At 47.3% G+C, this 23,078-nt stretch overlaps 1 protein-coding gene across 3 annotated transcripts in view; it reads right to left on the reverse strand.

The window, feature by feature from the left end:
* LOC126183880 (mothers against decapentaplegic homolog 3-like) overlaps positions 1-23,078 on the reverse strand; it is a 216,129-nt gene that overhangs the window by 177,856 nt on the left and 15,195 nt on the right. The gene's annotated exons all lie outside the window — the stretch shown is intronic.

A 23,078-nucleotide genomic window follows, 5' to 3' on the forward strand; every position in this document is an offset into this window, starting at 1 on the left:
GTAGAGGCCGAGTCCTATTCCCACCAATTCCTATGAAGAGGTGGTGGTCAAATGCCTCAGGTTAGTGGAGGTAGCCCAAGTGACCTATTTTCCTGCCATTTGCTTAGATTTGCAGAGGTAGCCATAGCATGTATCATTGTCCTGATAGAATTTGAACTTCCCGCCATTTTCTTGGGGAAGGGATGGGGTTAGGTTAGTGGAGGTAGCCCAATTGACCTATCTTCCAGCCTAAATTTGAACTTCTCGCCACGACGTCATTGTGACGTTGCCACATCTATCACCGCCATCTTGGATCCACCATCTTGAATAAATTTGGCGACAATGGAGAGTGGAGCCATACGAAGGTTGTTCTACAACTTGTGTGTGCATGTGTGGGGAGGGGGGGAATGCGCAGTTTTGTTGATAATTTTGTGTAGTAGAACACACTAAAAAAAATAATTAGATATAATAGCAACAAACAGATCTGATCTCCTTGAGGACGTCCACACCACATAGAAACGGTATGTGACCACGACAATTGTAGCAACAATGATTACCAAAGTACAAAGAGCAGTTAAAACAAGTAGAAAGATTTATAAGTTCTGCAGACTAGATAACGAGGCAGTACTGTCGTATCTCCATAGGAAACTTAAAAACATTTAGGTCTGGAGAGCCGCATGTAGAACTGTGACTTAGATTTAGAAGAATAGTTGACAGTGCACTTGATAGAGAAACATGAGGTAGAGCAGTTCATAATGGAAAGGGCCTTCCTGGATGGACAGTCACCGTAAAGAAACATAGTCTATGGCACAATATGTGTAAAACAGAGCATAGGGCTATAGATATGGAGATGTTGAATGAAATGCCTTTGGCTGACAAGAGGGAAATGCATGAAACTTTCAGTAACTACAATAGCAGAGTATTACTGAATGACCTCTCAAAAAACCCAAAGAATTCTTGTCATATGTTTAGAATGTTACTTGTACCAAAGTCAGTGTGCAGAAATTCATGAACGAAACAGTATCAGGGCAGTTAGATAGATGCAGTATTTCTTGACTTCCGAAAAGCATTTGACTTAATACCACATTTATGGTTCAAATGGCTCTGAGCTCTATGGGACTTAACATCTGAGGTCATCAGTCCCCTAGAACTTAGAACTACTTAAACCTAACTAACCTAAGGACATCACACAAAAACATGCCCAAGACAGGATTCGAACCTGCGACCGTAGCGGTCGCACGGTTCCGGACTGAAGCGCCTAGAAGCGCTCGGCCACACCGGCTGGCAATACCACACTTATGCTTATTATCAAATGTACAATCGTATACGGTAAACTTTGAACACTAGAGAAATTCCCTTGTTGCAGAGTGTTCTAACACATCACTTTGCTAAGGCGATGAAGAGAAAAGACATTTTAAATCTAGCAACATTTGCAAAGAACAACCCAACATCCTTTATGTTTTTACTACAAGCTTTCTCAGTAACCAAATTTATTTGGTGCCTAACGGTGATGCACTTGGCATATGCCTAAGTACTCTGCATCAGAGACTGTACACCACAATTGTCACTCATTACTGGGGCGCCACTGTATGTGAGAGCAACAAGTTTTTCTTGAACACTAAAAGGTTTCAACTTCTTTTTAGACCCTCACTAAATCCACATGCTGTGCTATCAGTAACATTTTCAAAGTAAAGGAGGTAAAAGTTATGAATTGGACCCCCTTGCATTTTTCTATTTGGTGTGGATGTAAACATTAAGCTTTGGTACCAGTCAATTTGTTACCATAACCATATTTTATGCTTTCACATTCACTGGCTTTACCAAATCACAACCACATTGTCACCTTCAACCTAAACTAGACCTCTGGCTCCAATTCAGATCAGTCTATCATCACAACCCAGATTTCGGGCGGGGGGGAATCTTACAACAGGTTTCTTTTCCTTAATATGCCACAGTATAAAGACACATTGACTTTCACAAGTAATATCTGTTGTTTCGCCTGCTTGTACAGAAACAAAAGTGACAGCGTTAATGTCTTTAATCAGTTCTTTAATGTAAACTTGATACATTCGTTTTGTATAATGTGTGATCTGTATTTACAGACAGAAGTACTAGAACTGTTTTTGTGGTCAGCTAACACACTGTCCTAGAAGAGTTATCAAATCTAAGAAATCACCAAGGTTTGCCGACTCCTGTTTTTCATTGTGAGCCCTCACGAGTTTCACAAAACATTAAGCACTCTACTATTCTGTTCAACATGTGTCCGTTCTTCGTAGCTAACTCCATTATATTTCTGAATTGACATTTTATACTCTGAACCAATCTGAGCACTAATGTTAATGATGCCAAACACTCTTCTTTACAAACATTTTCTAAACATAGTCCATTTTTCTCACATTTCTTAATTCATTCACTTAGATGTTTTAAATTCTTACAGCCAGCTGCTGTCCATAATCCTTCTCCACCAAATAACACTCAATAGAAACAAAATAACTTCCGTTTCTCTTCACAGACTGTTAACCACAGCTTTTTGCCGAAACATGTATTGCAAAAAGTTCTGTTCTTCCCATCAAGTTGAGACATAATGAAATATTTTGGCTGATGAGAGCCTACCTGTGTAGTATCTCTTTCATACTCAATAAATTAATGGGTCTTTTTAGTAAAAAAATCTATTTCATTCATTTTAAAATCACATTAAGAATACTTGAGTACAACCACACTGCTCCAGAATACGGAACACTACTAAGAGGTAAACTCGTTTGCTGTTTGCGACATTTCCCATTGATTAATGGCAGTTGGAGGTGAAAGCAGTGCAGTAAGGCATGTGACAGCAGCTAAAGGTAGGTACTACGGACCCAAGCTGTCTGGCCCCAAACATTCTGTATGGTTGTGGACAGGTGGGCAAGGGCGCAAGAATGGGAATGCAACACAGAAAGCAGGATTCGCTGGGCTGCGGTGAAAGAGGGGTATGCGTGTGCTGGTCCTGAGAGTCCGGAGCTGAGCTATGGAGAGAAGTGAGGTGAGGAAGGGAAGCAGCTAGGTCTCGTCACTGTGCCAGACATCTCAAACGAGTATGAACAACCTGTTTCTGGTGCTCTGTGTTGAGTGGGAAAGGGGAAACAGGTCATCACTGTGGAAGAAAGAGCTGAGGGGAGGGATGAGAGAAGAATAGTACATGCTCGGAAAGGTACAAATTGGACCCAATTTCCTCTAGTCTCTGTCACTCGTACTACACCAAAATCATAGCATACTCAAACTGTTTGATACAATACTGAAAAAATACACAGAATAAAATATTATAATATTTCTCGTGGAGATGGGCCCCTCTAGCTTTTAATAAAGAGTTGCCCCTGATGACAAGACTACTGTGCTCACATCTGTTCCCACCCTTGTAAAAAGCTACAAAGGGATGAATGTTGTTTGTGTGTTCGACCTCAAGATTCATCTTGTACAATAAAGGTGTAATTCACAGCAAAATCACAAATCACCGAGAAGTCACCTTCTATATGCTCATTTTTCAAAGTTTTTCGAAGCTTGATTGTTGATGGCTACAAAGAAATGATATGGAAATGATGTCCCAAACCAGGTTCTCATCTGCTAAAGCCACCAGAATTGCAACTTATGCTGCAGTTCTTGTAATTAATTATGTGAACAAAGGGAGGATGAAGGTATTAGAGAAAATGAGCTTTAAGGTAGGAAATTTCACTCGAGATATCTTGTGAGAAATAGATTTACAGCATCTCTCTGCAGCTAAAAGGCCAGTTGAAGAATTTTTTATATATATATAAGAACAGAAGAGAAGCCTTGAAGGGAAAGAGGATCACGAGTATAAATCTCGGGCCTTCTTAAGTGGTGACATAAGGGAAAAATGTTAGGCTTCAAATTGCATTTCCTTCAAACTATGTTTTTTAACATTTATGTACCTGTTTCCCAGAATCTGCAAAGAATAGAATTATAAAATTTTGTTCACTTATTTCTATGAAGCCAGGAAATGTTATTTCAACAGTAAATTTTGAAATTCTGAGCATATGGTGAGATATGGGACAAGGAGCTTGGAATTTTGCACGTATTTTATATTACGCTTACCGAATTACAACTTTAAAATATTAAAATTCACCTATTTGATACATTCAAAAAACCTCAAGAGAGGAGCTTACTATATGCATAGAGATTAAAGAGAGAAAATTTTGTAAAAATATCTCTAATAGTTTTTGAGAAAAATGTACATATATTATTTTTTTTTAAATAAAATTTTTAAATTTCATAAAAAGTTACATATATTTAACTTGAGGAACTTAACAGTGAACGTGTTAATTTCATGTAAAGTACAAACTAAGAATAAGTTCAAGGATTCTGCAGCAAACTGACGTCAGGGATACTGGTCAGTAATTTTGAGGATCTGTTCTTTTGCCCTTCTTATACACAGGTGTCAACTGCACTTTTTTGCATTGCTAGGGACTTTGCGCTGGGCGAGAGATTTGTGATAAATGCAAGGAATGTAAGGGGACAACACTGTAGAGCTCTCTTTCGAAAACCAAATTGGAAATCCATCCAGACCTGGTGACTTATTTGTTTTCAAACTCCTTCAGTTGTTTCTCTATACCTGCGATGCTTATTACTATGTTGTCCGTGTGGAAGCCTGTTCGATGGTCATATGGTATGTTTGTACGACTCTCCTGTGTGAATGATTTCTCAAACATAAAATTTAAAACTTTGGCTTTCATTGTTATGCCATGGTTGGATGGATTTCACATTAAAACACAATGTGTTGTGGTCGTAGCTACTTTGAGTGTTCAATTCACACACTGGCTCGCTACTGACTGCAGCAAAATTCTGTCTACATATGCTCCTGCACAGTTGTGTAACATCATATGCTTTGAATACCCCTGCGCAATTGGCCATTATTGGTTGCAGTCATCCACTGTTGCTACCACCCCAGGATGGGAGAGTAGTACACATAATCTTCAGCACCAGGATCCAGATGTATATTCAATTTCATGCCCTCTTCCTTCTTATTAAACTTTCTGGGATGTTTAACAATCTCTATAGCATCTCTTTATGGCCTTTCGTGGTACTGCTTATGGCTGCCAGTACCTGAGTCCTATCCAAATGAATGTGGTGGTCACCTGGATGCAAAGCATGTTCCACAACAGCTGATCTGTCAAATCTTCCCCCATCTCAAGTTGCCCTAGTGCTCTTCTACTCGTTTTTTGACCATTCTTTTTATAGTACCCAGACACCTCCCTATAATTGCAAGGAATCTTATAAATTCCTACATTTTTCAGCAGTTTTCGAACATCCCTGGGTAATTTTAGGTGGTCCTGTATCTTTCAGGCGAGTCTGTAGATTACCCTGATGAAGAAAATGTGTACTAGTCTTCCATCACAGGTGGTAGCAATAGTGGACAACAGCAACTGACAACAGCTAATTGTGCTCGGGTATTCAAAGCATGTGACGTCACACCACTGCATGGGAGCACCCGTAAAACAGAATTTTGCTGCAGTCAGTAGTGAGCCAGGGTGTGAACTGGACTCTTAAAGCTACACTCACCCCTTAAAAATGTCCTCTGGAGATGGGAAGGAAATGGGCTTTAACGTGAAAGCCATCCGACCGTGGCATAATAGCGTGGATTATTTTATTAATTGTGACATTTCCAACTCTGAAAGTTTACTTTTTACAATTCAATATAGTTTATCACGGACAGTACAAAAGTAGTGGACCGTCAACATAGTCCTGATGTAAATTATAAAAGATGTCTCACCGTCCACGGTTGAGAGCAGTGGGGACAAAGTGAGGGAGGATCGCCACTTAAAAGATGTCGATGGCTACAAAAAGCAGTGCCCTATCCCTAGTTAAAATTACCTCATCCCTACGACAAGGCCGGGAGGAAGAAGTCCACGCACAGGGAAGAGATTTGTCATCAGGTAATTTATTATCGGGAAGTGCTGACTAATGTGTGCACCTTTAAGGAGCAACACTATGACATAAAATGCTCTGTAGATCGACAAAGGGAACTATGCAAACAGTGGGCCGAAGAAGAGAAACTGCAGCCTTGGCCGCTATATCGACTGCCTCGTTTCCACGGATACCAACGTGCCCTGGGATCCAGAGGAATGCCATAGAGATGCCCCCCCCCCCCCCCCCAAGTCGAGCAAGTGGAGGCAGTCCTGAATCCAGTGGACCAGATGGTGAACGGAATAAAGAGCTTAGAGGTTGAGAAGCGAGCTGAGCGAATCCGAGAATATAATATACTGTATCCACTTATGGCAACAGATGTGTTGGACAACCTGGACAACAGGGTAAAGCTCCACAGTAAAAACCGGGTCGGGAAGCCGAAATCTAATAGGGGTGTCGCCAACAATAAAGGCACTCCCAACAGCAAATGTGGTCTTTGATCCCTCAGTGTAAATAAATGTGCCATCCTCCATTTGTGCACATATAGCAACAAATGCCCGTCGATAAACTATAGGGGGGGTACTAACCTTGTGAAGCTGACAGAGGTCATGGAGAATACAGGTCTGGGGGCGAAGCCAAGGTGGTGCCATATCCCAATTGGTCAAGAAAGATTTAGGAAACTGGAAGGAAGTGGAATGTAGCAGTTGACGGAAGCAGACTCCCGGTGGTAGTAGAGAGGAAGGGTGGCCCGCAAACCCTAAATCCTAGGAAGCGTTGACAAAAAATGCATAGGTCAGATGAGATGGAAGACAGATGACTAGCGTAACAACTCAGTAGGACAGCTCACCGATTGGACAGCGGAGGTTTAGCAGTCTCAGCGTAAAGTCTCTCCACAGGGCTGGTGCACAAGCTCCAGATGCTAAACGCAATCCATGGTCGTGGACAGAGTTGAGACACCAAAGAATCGACAGCCATGCAGAGGAGTAAATTATGCTTCCATAGTCCAATTCGAGTGCACTAACACGTGATATACGGGGACAAGGACCACTCAGCCCACTTCCCAGGAGTTACCAGTCTCAACACAGAGGGTGTTCAGGAGTTGCAGACAGCGAGGCGAAAGATATGAAACGTGGGAAGACCAGCACAGATTTCTGTCAAACTTAAGTCCCAAGAATTTGCCAATGCGTACAAACGGAAGATCGACAGGGCCTAGATGTAGGGAAGCCAGAGGAAACTCCGTACGACCCAAAACATTTACATAGATGGTTTTACTGGGAGAAAACCAGAAGCCGGTTTTGATGCTCCATGAGTGGAGGCGATTGAGACATCCTTGGAGACTTCGTTCAAGAAGGCTGGTCCGTTGAGAGCTTTAGTGGATCGCAAAATCATCGACAAAGAGGGACCTGAGACATTCGGGAAGGAGACAATCCATAATTGGATTTATGGCTATGGCAAACAGTACAACACTCAGCACGGAGCCGTAGGGCACCCCATTTTCTTCGGAGAAAGTATGGGAGAGGGCAGTTTTCACCCACACCTTAAATGTGTGCTCTGTAATAAATTCACGAATGAAAAGGGGTAGCCAACCTTGAAAGCCTCAAGAGAACAGTGTGCGGAGAATGCCTGTCCTCCAACAGGTTCCGTATGCCCTCTCCATATCTAAAAATATTGCTACCGTTTGGCATTTCCTGAGAAAATTGTTGACGAAATAAGTGGAGAGAGCAACGAGATGGTCACCTGCAGAACACTGCTTTCAGAAACTGCATTGGGCAGGTGTTAAAAGGTTTCGAGACTCCAACCACCAGCCTAAACGGCAATTTACCATACACTCCAAAATCTTACATACTCTACTGGTATGAGAGATGGGGCGATAGCTAGAGGGGAGATGTTTGTCCTTACCAGGTTTCGGAAAAGGAATGATGATAGCTTTCCGCAATGTTCTGGGAAAGACACTGTCGGTCCAAATTCGATTATAAAGGAGAAGGATGGTCCTGGGGCGGAAGAGCGTGAGGAAGAGAGTGCGTGTCTTGGAGTTCCCGCATAGAGAAAATGGTATTACAGCTTTCGTGATTCTGAGAGGAGAAAGTAAGAGGTCCCACTTCTGCTGCTCATTTCTTCAGGAGAAAAGCTGGCGGGTAATTTGAAGAGCTCAAAATCTCAGCAAAGTGTTGACCCTATGAGTTAGAAATTGTGACTGAGACCATTAAGGTATCTCGCGCGACAGTTAGCCCAGAGATCAGGGAGAAATTACACATGCTGGATAACCATCAAATTCGACTCCAAACTACAGATGAGGGAGTGAAGGTGTTAAAGGAGCTGGTAAAGAAATCCTAGTTTGCCTTCTTGCTATTGCAGCTGATGCGACGGAATTGTGCACGTAACTGCTTATAGCAGATACAGTTATCCAACTTAAGATGATGGTGGGAAATGTGAAGAACACATCTTCATTCACATATTGCATCAGGGCATGCCTTGTTCCACCAAGGAACTGGGGGGCGCCAGGGCGAAGGGGAGATACAAGGTATTGGATGTTCTGCGGCTGTAAGAATAACTTCCATAACATGAGTGACCTGATCGTCAATGCTAAGACATTGACGGTCATCGAATGTTGCCAGAGAGGAGATAAATGTACAATCAGCTTGGGAAAACTTCCAGTGTCTCGGACGCATATATGGCAGTTGTGGCTGTAATCTAAGGACATATGGAAAATGGTCACTTGAGTGTGTATCAGCAAGAGTGAACCGTTCAAAGTGCCAAGATAGCTGAACAGCACCGACCGAAAGGTCCAAATGAGAGAAGGTTGACATGGAGACAGACAAAAAGGTAGGTTCCCCAGAGTTGAGGCAAACAAGATCCACTTGGAAGAGGTCAATCAAGAGGGAGCCTCGCGGACAAGGATGTGGAGATCCCCAAAGCAGATGTTGGGCATTGAAGTCCCCAACCAGCAAATAGGGAGGGTGGGAGCTGACCAAGGAGATGAGGGAGAACGGCTCTTGCCATTGGTGTGGATGATGGAATGTATATGGTACAAAGACAGGTGTATCCAGAAAGGGAAAGATATACAGTGACAGCTTGGAAGGAACTGTTTAAGGGGATTGGGTGATAATGGATAGTATCAGGGAGAAGAATTATAAGTCCCCATGTGCTGGAGTGCCATAAACAGAGGGGAGATCAAACTGGGTCAAATGCAAATGAGAGAAGACAAAGCGATCATGGGGATGTAGCTTTGTTTCCTGAAGAAAGAAGATGGGCGTGGAGTAGGATCGTAAGAGGATTGACAATTCATTCCAACTGGAGCAAATTCCCCAGATATTCCAATGGATAACCGACATAGGGTGGACAGAAAAGGGAAAAGCTCACCATGGTTGCCATCAATTCAACGACCGCTGAGAGCTGGCGGCCGATGGCATGGAATGGCATTCAGCCAAAGGCAGAAGATCCTGATCCATAGAATGTTCAGGGGCTGCTCCTGCACCAATGATTGGCCGGTTGATCGGCTGCCAGCGGTGCGTCTTTGTGACACGGAAGACAGCCGAGGGCGGCTGCCACTGGGTGGCACTGTAGACGAGACATGCCATGGCGGAGAGGGAGAGGAACTTTGTTTCTTATAAACCTTCTTGCAAACAGGACATTGAGAAGAGGGAGGAGTCTATGGTTGTGAGGTCGGGGTACATAAAAAATCTTTGCAAGTAGGCTCTTTTTTGGAAGTCCGGGCATCTGATTTTGGGGCCTGTGATTTCGCAGGAGCCAATGAATGTTGAGCCTTTGAGTGAGCGGGTGATAGTGTGGAGGTTGAATGGGCGAGCTTTAGGATGGCTGATCTGACGACCATGGTGTTAACGGTGAGATCGCAAGTCTCGGGTGGCTACCTCCTTAGTAGGCCGAGGAGAGGCAAGGACAGTGCTATATTTACCTGCTGGGAGCACAGAGGGCTTTCTACTGGCAAGCAGCTAAGGTAGACACCTTTTCCTTCACTCGGATTTCCTGAATAATTCGTTCATCTTTGAAAATAGGGCAATCTCTAGAGGAAGCAGCATAGTCGCCCACACAGTTGATGCAACAAGGGGATGGAGGTGGACAATCACCCTCACGGGAATCCCTGCCACATGTAAAGCATTTGGCCATATTGGAACACGACTGGCTGGTATCATTAAACCGTGACAATGACAGCAACTTATAGGGTTTGGGATGTAAGGGTGAACTGAAATGATCTAATATCCCGCTTTGATGTTCGATGGAAGTTGAACTCTGTCAAACGTCAAGAAGAAAGTAGGGGTTGGTACCAAGTTCTTGTCAACCCTTTTCAGGACTTGATGTACAGCGATTACGCCCTGGTCAGACAGGTAATTTTGAATATCCTCGTTGGATAATCCATCAAGTGATCATGTATAAACCACCCCCCATGATGAATTTAAAGTACAGTGTGCTTCCACCCGGACAAGTGTTTAGTAGTGTAGTTCGAAGCAATTTATATGCCTGGAGGGCACCGACTGTTTCTAACAACAAGGTACAATTTCGTAACCAGGAACAAGACTTTACAGGACCTGCAATTGTGTCGACACTTTTCTGAATAATGAAAGGATTGACTGTGGAGAAGTCTTGACCTTCGTCAGACTGAGAAACAACTAGCGACTTTGGCAATGATGGAAAAATTGTCCGTGGCTGAGACTCATCTGGCTTTCTCTTGTGGGTAGAAGTTGTAGAAGTAGAGGAAACCATTGCGAAAGTATCCCACATGATTACCGGCATCTCCAATGGTGCGCTCCTTCCTAGTGGGGGCCCTCTCTGTGGGTACTCCCGCCATAGGTGATTGTCCACACCTCAGGTCACACATCCTGAGAAATGGACGGAGGGATCAATCACCAAGTTCGGAAGGTACCATCTCGGGTAATCACCCCTCCCTGGGCCTGGCCTTTAGCAGGGTTATGTACATGTCTTACTTGTCTACCCAGAGCTGGTAATTACTCGTTACCCCATCACTGGCTACACGTGGGAGCGCTTGGGTCCACCTTCAGACACGCACAGGGAGGAAAGAAAGAGAAAGGGAGGAAAAAAGAAAAGGAAAGGTCTCAAATGCCACAGTGGAGAAGGAGGCAAAGAGAAGAATAAAGGAAAGGAGAAGGACAAAGTGGGGACAGACTTTCCAGCATAGAGAGCAAATAAGAGAAACTACATCTTACAGTCATAATCATTGGTTGGTTGGTTTGTTTAAAAGGAGGGGGGGGGGGGGGGGAGGAGGGACCAAACTGCGAGGTCACCGGTTCTTCATTCGCGGTAAAATAATTGCACAAGGGAAAGAAGAAAAGAAAGGAGACGTACAACACAATAACAGGAGAATGGAAGAACCAGAAGAACGACGGAAGGACAACCATGCTACTATGGACGAAACAGGAAAAGAAAACCACAGAGAGAAGCGAGAAACAGGTAGAAAGGATAAAAACAAGAGAGCAGATGACCGTGGCTGGCCGACCACAAGAATAAAAAGGAAAAGCCAGCCACTCTGCGACACATTCAAACATCCAACCTAAAGGCATTAGAGTGGAGAACACAAAGTGACAAAGGACATGTGCGAAAACTTATATAGAATGATAAAACCCACCATCACGTATAAAACATAAAACTAAATTAGCCAATGAGGTGTTAGCAGCTAAAATTTATGGCAACGAGTCAGCATGGCGCAGGAGGTAGGCGTGTGTCACCCAAGCATGGCCAATGAGGAGCCGACAGAGAACCACAGAATCCCTACGAGACGCACATGTTGAGGTCTTCCACACATTCTTAGTCTCCTTAATGGCATGCAGTTTGTTGTGCATATTGAGGTTATGCCATTCTATCTCCCAAAGCCGCAAAACCCTGCGGCATAGTACTGAACGCAGGTCAGTTGCAGAGAAGCTAATCTCCATAAGCGTTTTCCTTATAGCCTGTCAGCAAGTTTCTCGTCTGGGATTCCAACGTGACCCGGGGTCCAGACAAACACCATTGAACGACTGGACCATTCCAGGGTATAGATGGACTCCTGGTTTTTTTTGTTTTTTGTTTTTTTTTGTTTTTGTTTTTTTTTTGGGCGCAAAACTGCTATGGTCATTAGCGCCCGGTCCGTGACTTAGGAAACAGTAAAAAACCGAAAATGGAAATCAGCAGCAATGGGAACAAAAGTCATAAAATTGGAGAAACTAAAAACAGAACGAAGGCTTAAAAATCCTCTACAGAATGTGGTTGGTTGTCCCCAAAAAAACATTCAAATGACTGACGTCATTTCACTGGCACTAATAAATTCGAGAACGCGATCGGCTGAGTGCGTGTCATCTGCTAAAATCGACGATATATCACGCCACAGCTGTAGACGGGAGCGTAACGGATTAAAATAGGGGCACTCAATTAAAAGGTGTCTTACCGTCCACAGCTGAGAGCAGTGGGGACAGAGTGGGGGAGGATCGCCGCTTAAAAGATGTCGATGGCTAAAAAGACAGTGCCCTATCCGGAGTCTAGTTAAAATTACCGCCTCCCGACGACGCGTTCGGGAGGAAGACGTCCAAGCACAAGGAAGAGCTTTCACGACCCGCAATTTATTATTGGGAAGTGTCGACCAATGTGCGTGCCATAAAAGAGTAACACGATGACATAAAACGCTCCGTAGATCGGCGATGGGAATCGATGGAATAGCTGGCCGGAGAAGAGAGACAGCAGCCTTGGCCGCAATATCGGCCGCCTCATTTCCACAGATACCAACATGTCCCGGGAGCCAGAGGAACGCCACCGAGACGCCCTCCAAGTGGAGCAAGCAGTGGACCAGAGGGTGCACAGGGTAAAGAGCTTTGAGACTGAGGAGAGAGCTGAGAGAATCTGAGCAGATAATGTACTGTATCCGCTGATGGCGGCGGATGTAGTGGACAGCCTGGAGAACAGCGTAAAGCTCCGCAGTATAGACCGAACACTGGTCGGGAAGCCGAAAGTGATTTGGGGTGTTGCCAACAACATAGGCACTCCCTACACCTAACGATGTTTTCGAGCCATCGGTGTAAATAAATGTGGCTTCCTTCATTTGTGCACATAGAGCAGCAAATGCCTGACGATAAACAAGTGAAGGGGTACCATCCTTGGGAAATCGACAAAGGTCACGGAGCAGGCAGATCCGGGGACGGAGCCAAGGCGGTGCTGTACCCCAAGTTGTCAAGAAGGTTTTAGGAAAGCGGAAGGAAAGAGAATGGAGCAGTTGACGGAAGCGGACTCCCGGTGGTAGTAGGGAGGAGGGGCGGCCTGCATACCCTACATCAAAGGAGGCGTCGAAAAATATGTCATGGGCTGGATTAGCAGGCATGGAAGACAGATGGCTAGCATAACGACTCAGAAGGACTGCTCGCCGATTGGACAGCGGAGGTTCAGCAGTCTCAGCATAAAGGCTTTCCACAGGGCTGGTGTAAAAAGCTCCAGACACTAAACGTAATCCACGGTGGTGGATAGAGTCGAGACGCCGAAGAATAGACGGCAGAGCAGAGGAGTAGACTATGCTTCCATAGTCCAATTTCGAGCGCACTAAGGCGTGATAGAGGCGGAGAAGGACCACTCGGTCCGCTCCCCAGGACGTACCATTTAGGACACGGAGGGTGTTGAGGGATCGCAGACAGCGAGCCGAAAGATACGAAATGTGGGAGGACCAGCATAGTTTTCCGTCAAACATAAGACCCAAGAATTTAGCGACGTCTGAAAACGGAAGGTTGACAGGTCCTAGATGTAAGGAGGGTGGAAGAAACTCCTTACGTCGCCAAAAATTAACACAAACGGTCTTTCTGGGTGAAAAACGGAAGCCGGTTTCGATGCTCCAAGAGTGGAGGCGATCGAGACATCCTTGAAGACGTCGTTCAAGAAGGCTGGTCCATTGGGAGCTGTAGTAGATCGCAAAATCGTCCACAAAGAGGGAGCCCAAGACATCAGGAAGGAGACAATCCATAATTGGAATGATGGCAATGGCAAACAGTACAACTCTCAGCACGGAGCCCTGGGGTACCACGTTTTCTTGGGAGAAAGTACGGGAGAGAGTAGTGTTCACCCGCACCCTAAATGTGCGCTCTGCCATAAATTCGTGAAGAAAAAGGGGCAGCCGACCTCGAAAGCCCCAAGAGAACAGTGTGCGGAGGATGCCTGTCCTCCAACAGGTATCGTATGCTCTCTCCAGATCAAAAAATATTGCTACTGTTTGGCGTTTCCGAAGAAAATTGTTCATGATGTAAGTGGAGAGAGCAACAAGATGGTCAACTGCAGAACGATGCTTTCGGAATCCGCATTGGGCAGGTGTTAAAAGACTGCGGGATTCCAGCCACCAAGCTAAACGGTAATTCACCATACGCTCCAAAACCTTACAGACACTACTCGTGAGAGAAATGGGGTGATAGCTAGAGGGGAGATGTTTGTCCTTTCCAGGTTTCGGAACAGGAATGACGATAGCTTCCCGCCATCGCCTGGGAAAAGTACTGTCGGTCCAAATTCGATTATAAAGGCGAAGGAGGTAACGCAGACTATGGGTTGATAAATGCAGCAACATTTGGACGTGGATACCATCCGGTCCTGGGGCGGAGGAGCGAGAAGAAGAGAGTGCATAGTGGAGTTCCCGCATGGAGAAAACAGTATTGTAGCTTTCGCGATTTGGAGAGGAGAAAGTAAGAGGTCGCACTTCCGCTGCACGTTTCTTCGGGAGAAACGCTGGCGGGTAATTGGAAGAGCTCGACATCTCAGCAAAGTGCTGACCCAATGAGTTAGAAATTGCGACGGGGTCCACTAATGTATCATGCGCGACAGTGAGCCCAGAGACCGGGCAGAAACTAGGCGCATCTGAGAACCGTCGAAGCCGACTCCAAACTTCCGAGGAGGGAGTGAAGGTGTTAAATGAGCTAATAAAGAATTTCCAGCTTGCCTTCTTGCTATCGCGGATGACACGACGGCATCGCGCACGGAACTGCTTATAGCGGATACAGTTGGCCAAAGTAGGATGGTGGCGGAAAACGCGAAGAGCACGTCGCCGCTCACGTATTGCGTCACGGCATGCCTCGTTCCACCAAGGAACTGGGGGCGCCGGGGCAATTCGGAGGTGCGTGGTATTGAACGTTCCACAGCTATAAGAATAACGTCGGTAATATGTGTGACCTCACCGTCAACGCTGGGAAAGTGACTGTCATCGAATGTCGCTAGAGACGAAAAAAAGTGTTCAATCGGCTTGGGCAAACTTCCAGCGTCGCGGGTGCATACATGGCAGTTGAGGCTGCAGTCTGAGGACACATGGAAAGTGGTCACTCGAGTGTGTGTCATCAAGGGCGAACCATTCGAAGCACCGAGCTAGCGGAACAGTACCGACCGCAAGGTCCAAATGAGATAAATTTGTCGTGGAGGCAGACAAAAATGTAGGGACCCCAGTGTTGAGGCAAACTAGATCCACTTGGTGGAAGACGTCTAGCAATAGTGAGCCACGTGGACAAGGATGTGGAGATCCCCAAAGCGGGTGGTGGGCATTGAAGTCCCCAACCAGCAAATAGGGGGGTGGAAGCTGACCAATAAGATGAAGGAGATCAGCTCGTGCCATTGGTGTGGACGATGGAATGTATAATGTATACAGTACAAAGAGAGAACGTGTATCCAGAAAGGGAAAGACGGACGGCGAAAGCTTGGAAGGAAGTGTTTAAGTGAATTGGGTGATAATGGAGAGTATCATGGAGAAGAATCATGAGTCCTCCATGGGCTGGAGTGCCTTCAACAGAGGAAGACGTCTAGCAATAGTGAGCCACGTGGACAAGGATGTGGAGATCCCCAAAGCGGGTGGTGGGCATTGAAGTCCCCAACCAGCAAATAGGGGGGTGGAAGCTGACCAATAAGATGAAGGAGATCAGCTCGTGCCATTGGTGTGGACGATGGAATGTATAATGTATACAGTACAAAGAGAGAACGTGTATCCAGAAAGGGAAAGACGGACGGCGAAAGCTTGGAAGGAAGTGTTTAAGTGAATTGGGTGATAATGGAGAGTATCATGGAGAAGAATCATGAGTCCTCCATGGGCTGGAGTGCCTTCAACAGAGGGGAGATCATATCGAACGGACTGAAAATGAGGGAGAACAAAGCGGTCGTGGGGACGCAGCTTTGTTTCCTGAAGACAGAAGATGACCGGCGAGTAGGATCGTAAGAAGATCGACAATTCATCCCGATTGGCTCAAATGCCGCGGATATTCCAGTGAGCTCCTGCCACCAGCGATCGGCCGGTTGATCGGCCGCCAGCAGTGCGCCTCAGCGACACAGAAGACGGCCGAGGGCGATTTCCGCCAGGTGGTGCTGTAGATGGGACACGCCTTGGCGGAGAAGGAGATGAACTGGTTTCTTTGTAGCCTTCTTGGAATTATGATGTTTAGATGAAGGAGGAACCGATGGATGTGAAGTTGGGTACGTAAAAAATCTTCATGGGTATGCTCTTTTTTCGAAGTCTTGGTGTCTGACTTTTGGGCTCGAGATTTAGCAGAACCCGATGAAGGGTGAGCCATAGAGTGGGCAGGCGAAAGTGGTGAGGTTGAAAGGTCGATCTTTGTGCTGGCCGATCTGACGACCGTGGCACTAAAGGTGAGGTCGCAAGTCTGCGTGGGCGCCTCCTTTGTTGGCTGAGGAGAAGCAAGGACAGTGCTGTATTTTCCTGTCTGAGGCACGGTGGGCTGTCGACTGGCGAATAATTTTCGAGCCTTTTCGACACCTTTTCCTTCACTCTGATTTCCTGGATGAGCTTTTCGTCCTTAAAAACGGGGCAATCTCGAGAGGAAGCAGCGTGGTCACCCATACAGTTGATGCAGCGAGGGGATGGAGGTGGACAAGCACCCTCATGGGCATCCTTGCCACACGTAACACATTTGGCCGGATTGGAACAGGACTGGCTGGTGTGATTGAACCGCTGACACCGATAGCATCGCGCAGGGTTTGGGACGTAAGGGCAAACGGAAATTATCTCTTAGCCTGCTTTGATTTTCGATGGAAGTTGAACTTTGTCAAACGTCAAGAAGACAGTGCGGGTTGGAATGATGTTCGTGTCAACCCTTTTCATAACTCTATGAACAGCCGTTACGCCCTGGTCAGACAGGTGGTGCTGAATTTCTTCGTCAGACCATCCATCGAGGGAGCGTGTATAAATGACTCCACGCGAGGAATTTTAAGTGCGGTGCACTTCAACCCGGACAGGGAAGGTGTGGAGCAGTGAAGTACGCAGCAATTTTTGTGCCTGGAGGGCACTGACTGTTTCTAACCACAAGGTGCCATTCTGTAATCTGGAACAAGACTTTACAGGACCTGCAATTGCGTCGACACCTTTCTGAATAATGAAAGGGTTGACCGTGGAGAAGTCGTGACCTTCGTCAGACCAAGAAACAACAAGGAACTGTGGCGACGATGGAAGAACCGTCTGTGGCTGAGACTCAGTATACTTACGCTTCTGAGCAGACATAGTGGAAGGTGAGGAAACCATTGCGGAAGAATCCCCCATGATTACCGGCGTCTCCGATGGTGCGCTCCTCCCTTGTGGGGGCCCTCTCTGAGGGCACTCCCGCCTTAGGTGATTGTTCACACACCTCAGGTCACACCTCCCGACAAACGGACGGAGGGACCAATCGGCACTTTCGGAAGGTATCAGCTCGGGTAATCACCCCTCCCTGGGCCTGGCCGTTACCAGGGGGTACGTACGTGTCCTACCTGTCTACCCGGGGCGGGGAATTACGCGTTACTCCGTCACCGGCTACGCACAAAAATGCGTGGGTCGGCCTTCAGACACGCACAGGGAGGAAGAAAGAGAAAGGGAAAGGAAAGAAGAGAGGTCTCAAACGCTGCAGCAGAGAAAAGGGTAAAGAGAAGAGGTAAGGAAAAGAGAAGGACAAAGGAAGGAAGAAGACATACAAGCAAAGAAGGCGAAGAATGCGTTACATTTTCGAGCGTCCGTCTCCGGACGTAGGCACAAACCATACTCCCAGATGGGGAGAAAGGGAAGGAAAGAGCCAGAGCTGAGGGGAGGAGGGGCGAAGATGGGGGATGGGGAAGGATGCGGAAAGGGAAGGTATGCAGCCCGGAAAGGAAGGAAGGCCACATTAGCTCGGGGTCCCGTGCTCGCTACGCACGTATCCACAAAAGAGTTGTGGACCCCCTGGGGGGGGACTCCTGGGTGGTCGCTACCAAAGTGTCATGAGAGTAGCACTGGTTGACAGCTTGTAGGCTGCTCAAGGAGTCGGTACACAGAAGAAACGACTCCCCATGGCATGAACGGATGTGCTCAAGAGCATGAGATATAACCACCAGCTCAGCAGTGAAAATACTGCAGCCATCGAGCAAGGACTGCTGTTCAATATGTCCACCATGGACATACACGAAGCCAACGTGATCATCAGACATCGAGCCATTGGTGTAAACCACTTCATGGCCTCGGTACATGTCAAGAATCAAGAGGAAGTGGAAGCGGAGAGCTGCGGGGTTAACCGAGTCCTTAGTGCCATGTGAAAGGTCCAGAGGAAGCTGTGGCCTAGGTGCACACCATGGAGGTGTACGTGAATGGACCTCAAGTATACGTGGTAAAGGCAAAGACTCTAGTTTGGAAAGAAGGGATCGGACACGAACTGCAATTTGAAGCCCTGACCTGGGCTGCGGATGTGGGAGATGAACTGCCGTGGGTGAGAAAAGGAGACGGTAATTCGGATGTGTAGGAGACCTATGAACATGTGCAATGTAACTGGCCAGCAGTTCTGTATGCCTAACCTGCAATGGAGGGACTCCAGCCACCACCAGGATGCTGGTCACCGGACTCGTCCTAAAAGCTCCTGTCACTAGGAGAACGCCACAGTGGTGCACTGGGTCGAGTACATGCAATGCTGAGGACACCATCGAACCATAAACCACACTCCCATAGTCAAGACAGCATTGAACAAGGGCTCTGTAGAGCTGCACCAGTGTAGAGCGATCTGCAGTCATGTTGGTGTTGCTCAGGCAGTGGAGGGCATTGATGTGCTGCCAGCACTTCTGCTTAAGCTGACGAAGATGAGGAAGCCAAGTCAATCAGGTGTTGAAAACCAGTCCTAAGAATCGATATGTCTCCACTACAGTGAGTGGATCATCAATAAGGTAAAGTTCTGGTTCTGGATGAATGGTGCGATGCCGACACAAATGCATGACACACAACTTCGCGGCTGAAAACTGGAAACCATGGGCTAGAGCCCATGACTGCGCCTTTTAGATGGCTCCCTGTAGGCACTGCTCAGCAACACCAGTACTGGTCGAGCAGTACAAAATGCAGAAGTCATCTGTATATGGAGAAGGGGAGACGGCCGGCCCTACAGCTGCTGGTAGACCATTAATGACCACTAAAAATAGAGATACACTCAATACAGAGCCCTGCAGGACCCCATTCTCCTGTATATGGGGGGAGGGGGGGGGGGGGGGAACTATGGGAGGCACCAACTAGGACATGGAAAGTACGAAGCCACAGGAAAGTTTGGACAAAAATCAGGAGCGGGCCTCAGACTCGCCACTCGTATAATGTGGCAAGGATATGACGTTGCCAGGTCATGTCATACGCTTTTCGTAAATCAAAAAAGACGGCAACCAGGTGTTGGAGTCTGGAAAAGGCTTTCGGATGGCAGACTCGAGGGACACAAGATTATCAGTGGTAGAGTGATCCTGGCGGAAGCCGCTCTGACATGGAGCCAGTAGGCCATGTGACTCCAGGTCCAAACCCAACCACCAACACACTATATGTTCCAGCAGCTTACAAAGAATGTTGGTGAGGCTGATGGGATGATAGCTATCCCCATCAAGCGGGTTTTTACCGGGTTTGAGCACTGGAATGATGGCGCTCCTGCGATTGCGACGAAAGACGCCATCGCACCAGATGCGGTTGAAGACGACAAGGAGATGTCACTTGTAGGCAGATGAGAGATATTTAATCATCTGACTCTGGATCCGATCTTGTCCAAGATCTGTGTCGTGGCAATGTGCAGGGGCACTGAGGAGCTCCCACTCTGTAAATGGGGCATTATAGGATTCACTGTGGAGTGTAGTGAGCGAGAGGACTTTCCATTCCAGTCGCTGTTTGAGAGTGCGAAAGGCTGGGGGGTAATTCTCCGATGTCGAGGCTCAAGCATAGTGGTCAGCAAAGTGCTTGGCAACCGCGACTGTGTCTGTAGAAAACATGCCATTTGTGTTAACACCAGGAACACCTGTTGGGTCTGGTACCCAAAAACACATTTGATCCTTGCCCAACACTACTGTTTCCGTCGTTTGATAAGTTGGCGAACACGGGCACAGAGCCGCTTAAAGACTATGAGGTGCTCCAGGGAACGGTGCCGCTTATGCTGCTGTAGAGCTCGCTGATGCTCCTTAATTGCCTAAGCAACTTCCAGCGACCACAAAGAGACTGCCTAACTCAGGGAGTACCCTAAAGAGCAAGGGATTGCATTTTCTGTCACAGACAGGATTGTTGTAGTCACCTGCTCAACCATCACATCAAGGGGGGAGATTCAACAGTGACAGCAGAGGTGAAAGTTTCCCAGTCCGCCTTGTTCAAAGCCCATCTGGGCAGGTGTCCGTGTGCCTGATGCCGGGGCAGTGACAGGAAGATGGGGATTGGTCACCACCACACAGGTCGTCATGTGCTCTCCAGTGGATAGATGGGAGAAGTTCTGGGCTGCAAATTGATAAATCAATGGCCGAGTAACTTCCATGAGCCACACTGAAATGTGTTGCGGCCCCAGTATTTAAGAAGCAGAGGTCGAGCTGAGACAGTAAAGTTTCGACATCTCTGCCTCGACCAGTAAGCACGGTGCCACCCCACAAAGGGTTATGGGCATTAAAATCTCCCAAAAGTAGGAAAGGTTTAGGGAGTTCATCAATCAGTGCAGTTAATACATTCAGGGGTACTGCACCATCTGGAGGAAGATATACAATGCAGACAGTTATTTCCTGTGTCATTCTTATTCTGACAGCCACAGCTTCAAGAGTGGTTTGAAGAGGCGGTGGAAAAAACCGTCGCAATTCCACTGGAGGATTATGTGACAGTGAGACTGAGAAGGCATGAAACACTAAATGAGGCAGTTTACACCTGACGGTCACCTGCTGCCACCGACTTATTGCCTGAGCAGTCTATATCCATTGTGTCTGAGGGTCCAGCGAGATTTAGGTCCTCAGTGGACGCCAGAATCTCCACCTCATTACCAGACGCGGAGCTTGTAGGTAGCAGTGGTGTGGGTGCCACCGCAATTCCCTTGGTCTTTGGGATCTTCTTTTTGGATTTCTCTCACTGCTCCTTGGGTTTCCCTGGCTGGGAGGACTTCACTGATTCAGTCTCCAGGACTGAGGATAAGAGTGGAGCCATACAACCAGCTGCTTTTTGGGCTCTTCAGCCCCTGATGGGTGTCGTCTTTCCCACTAGCAGAAACCTTGGAAGGGATGGAACCAAGGCACCCCTTCATGGCGAGAGGAGCCGAAGAAGAGTTACGCTCTCTGGCTCAGAAGTGGGGACTGATATCCCTGATGGTTGGGGCGGTGCAGGAGTAACAGGGAGGGAAGTGCCCCCTACCATCAAGGGGGAAGGTGTAGTCTTCTGGTTCTGAGAGGTGACAGGAATGCAAGGAACTGATGGGGCTACAATTGTTCTCGAGCGTTGGCATAAGAGAAGGTCAAAGCCACAGGATGTAGGTGCTAAAATTTCCTCTTAGCCTCAGTGTAGGTCAGTTGGTTCAGGTTCTTTCTGGAGAATCCTGCAGTCTGGCGAGCAAGGTGAACGATGCTCTCCGCAGTTGACACAGGTGGGAGGTGGGGCACTTGCAGTATTGGGATGTGATGGACATCTACATTCTCGACATGTGATGCTGGGAGTACAGCGGGAACATATGGTCAACTTCCAGCACTTAAAGCACCGCACTGGGGGAGGGATGTATGGATTGACATAACAGCAGTAAACAATGAACTTGACCTTCTTGGACAATGTGTCACCCTCGAAGGTCAAGATGAAGGTACCGGTGGCAACCTGATTATCCCTTGGAATCCGATGGGCACGCTGCACGAAATGAACACCTCACCACTCGAAATTGGTGGGCAGCTCGTTGTCAGACTGCAAAAGAAGGTCCCAGTGGAACATAATACCATGGACCATATTTAAGCTCTTATGGGGCGTGATGGTAACAGAAACATTCCCCAACTTGTCATAAGCGAGTAATGCCCGTGACTGGGCAGGGGAAGCTGTTTTTATCAAGACTGACGCAGAGCGCATTTTGGACAAGCACTCCATCTCCCCTAACTTGTCCTCCAAATGCTCCACAAAAAATTGATGCTTCATGGACATGAAAGATTTCCATCAACTCTCGTACATAAAAGGTACCAGGGTGAATAAGCTTCACTGCCATCCTTAGCCGGGCATTGCTCCCATGGTGTGGCTAGGGAGGGGAACGATTTGGGGTCATATTTCTTAGCAATGAAGTTAGACTTTGCCCGCTCAGAGACTGCTGGCGGCAGACCACCAGCAAGAGATGACGTACTACACTTTATAGCGTGTCATCCACCCTGATGCTACCCACTCTGGCCAGGGGCCCTCCAACGGGCACCACTCAGCCTCAGCAAAGGCTACCTAGCAGGATGGGCATTGCCAGGAGTCCTGATGCCCCAGGGCGATGGGCAACTACTCCGTGGCATACCTAGGGAGTTAGTGGCGCAGGCATCAGCAGAGCGATCCCTGTGATGTCAGGGGGCTACAACCAACAGGGTACATGGCAGCCCCACCGCAACGGACTGGCTACCATGCTGGATGTGAGGTGCTAAGAAGTATATGGTCATCGTCAGCGCAGAAAGCGACACTGCATAGTGCATGGTGGAAAAAGCACACAGGAAGGTGTCGTCGCCCAAGAGATGGAGAATGAGTGGGACTGCAATGTGACGAAGAGAAAGTGGGCTAAAGATCTCAATGCACGATGGACATGATGCACCATGTAAGGCGACCTTCCCCAGTTGGCTTGCTCTTTGGGAAAATTTAGAAGGGTGGAGGTCAAACAAACCCAACAGGGGACCATCACATAAAGGCCAAAACGTGCGAGACTCCTTTTAGTCGCCTCTTATGACAGGCAGGAATACCTCGGGCATTTTGTAACACATGGACCTGCAAGGGGATAGGGGCGGGGTGGCGAGGCGGGGGGGGGGGGGGGGGGGAGGGGAAGGGG

Source organism: Schistocerca cancellata, chromosome 4, assembly GCF_023864275.1.
Source record: "Schistocerca cancellata isolate TAMUIC-IGC-003103 chromosome 4, iqSchCanc2.1, whole genome shotgun sequence".
Taxonomy (NCBI): domain Eukaryota; kingdom Metazoa; phylum Arthropoda; class Insecta; order Orthoptera; family Acrididae; genus Schistocerca; species Schistocerca cancellata.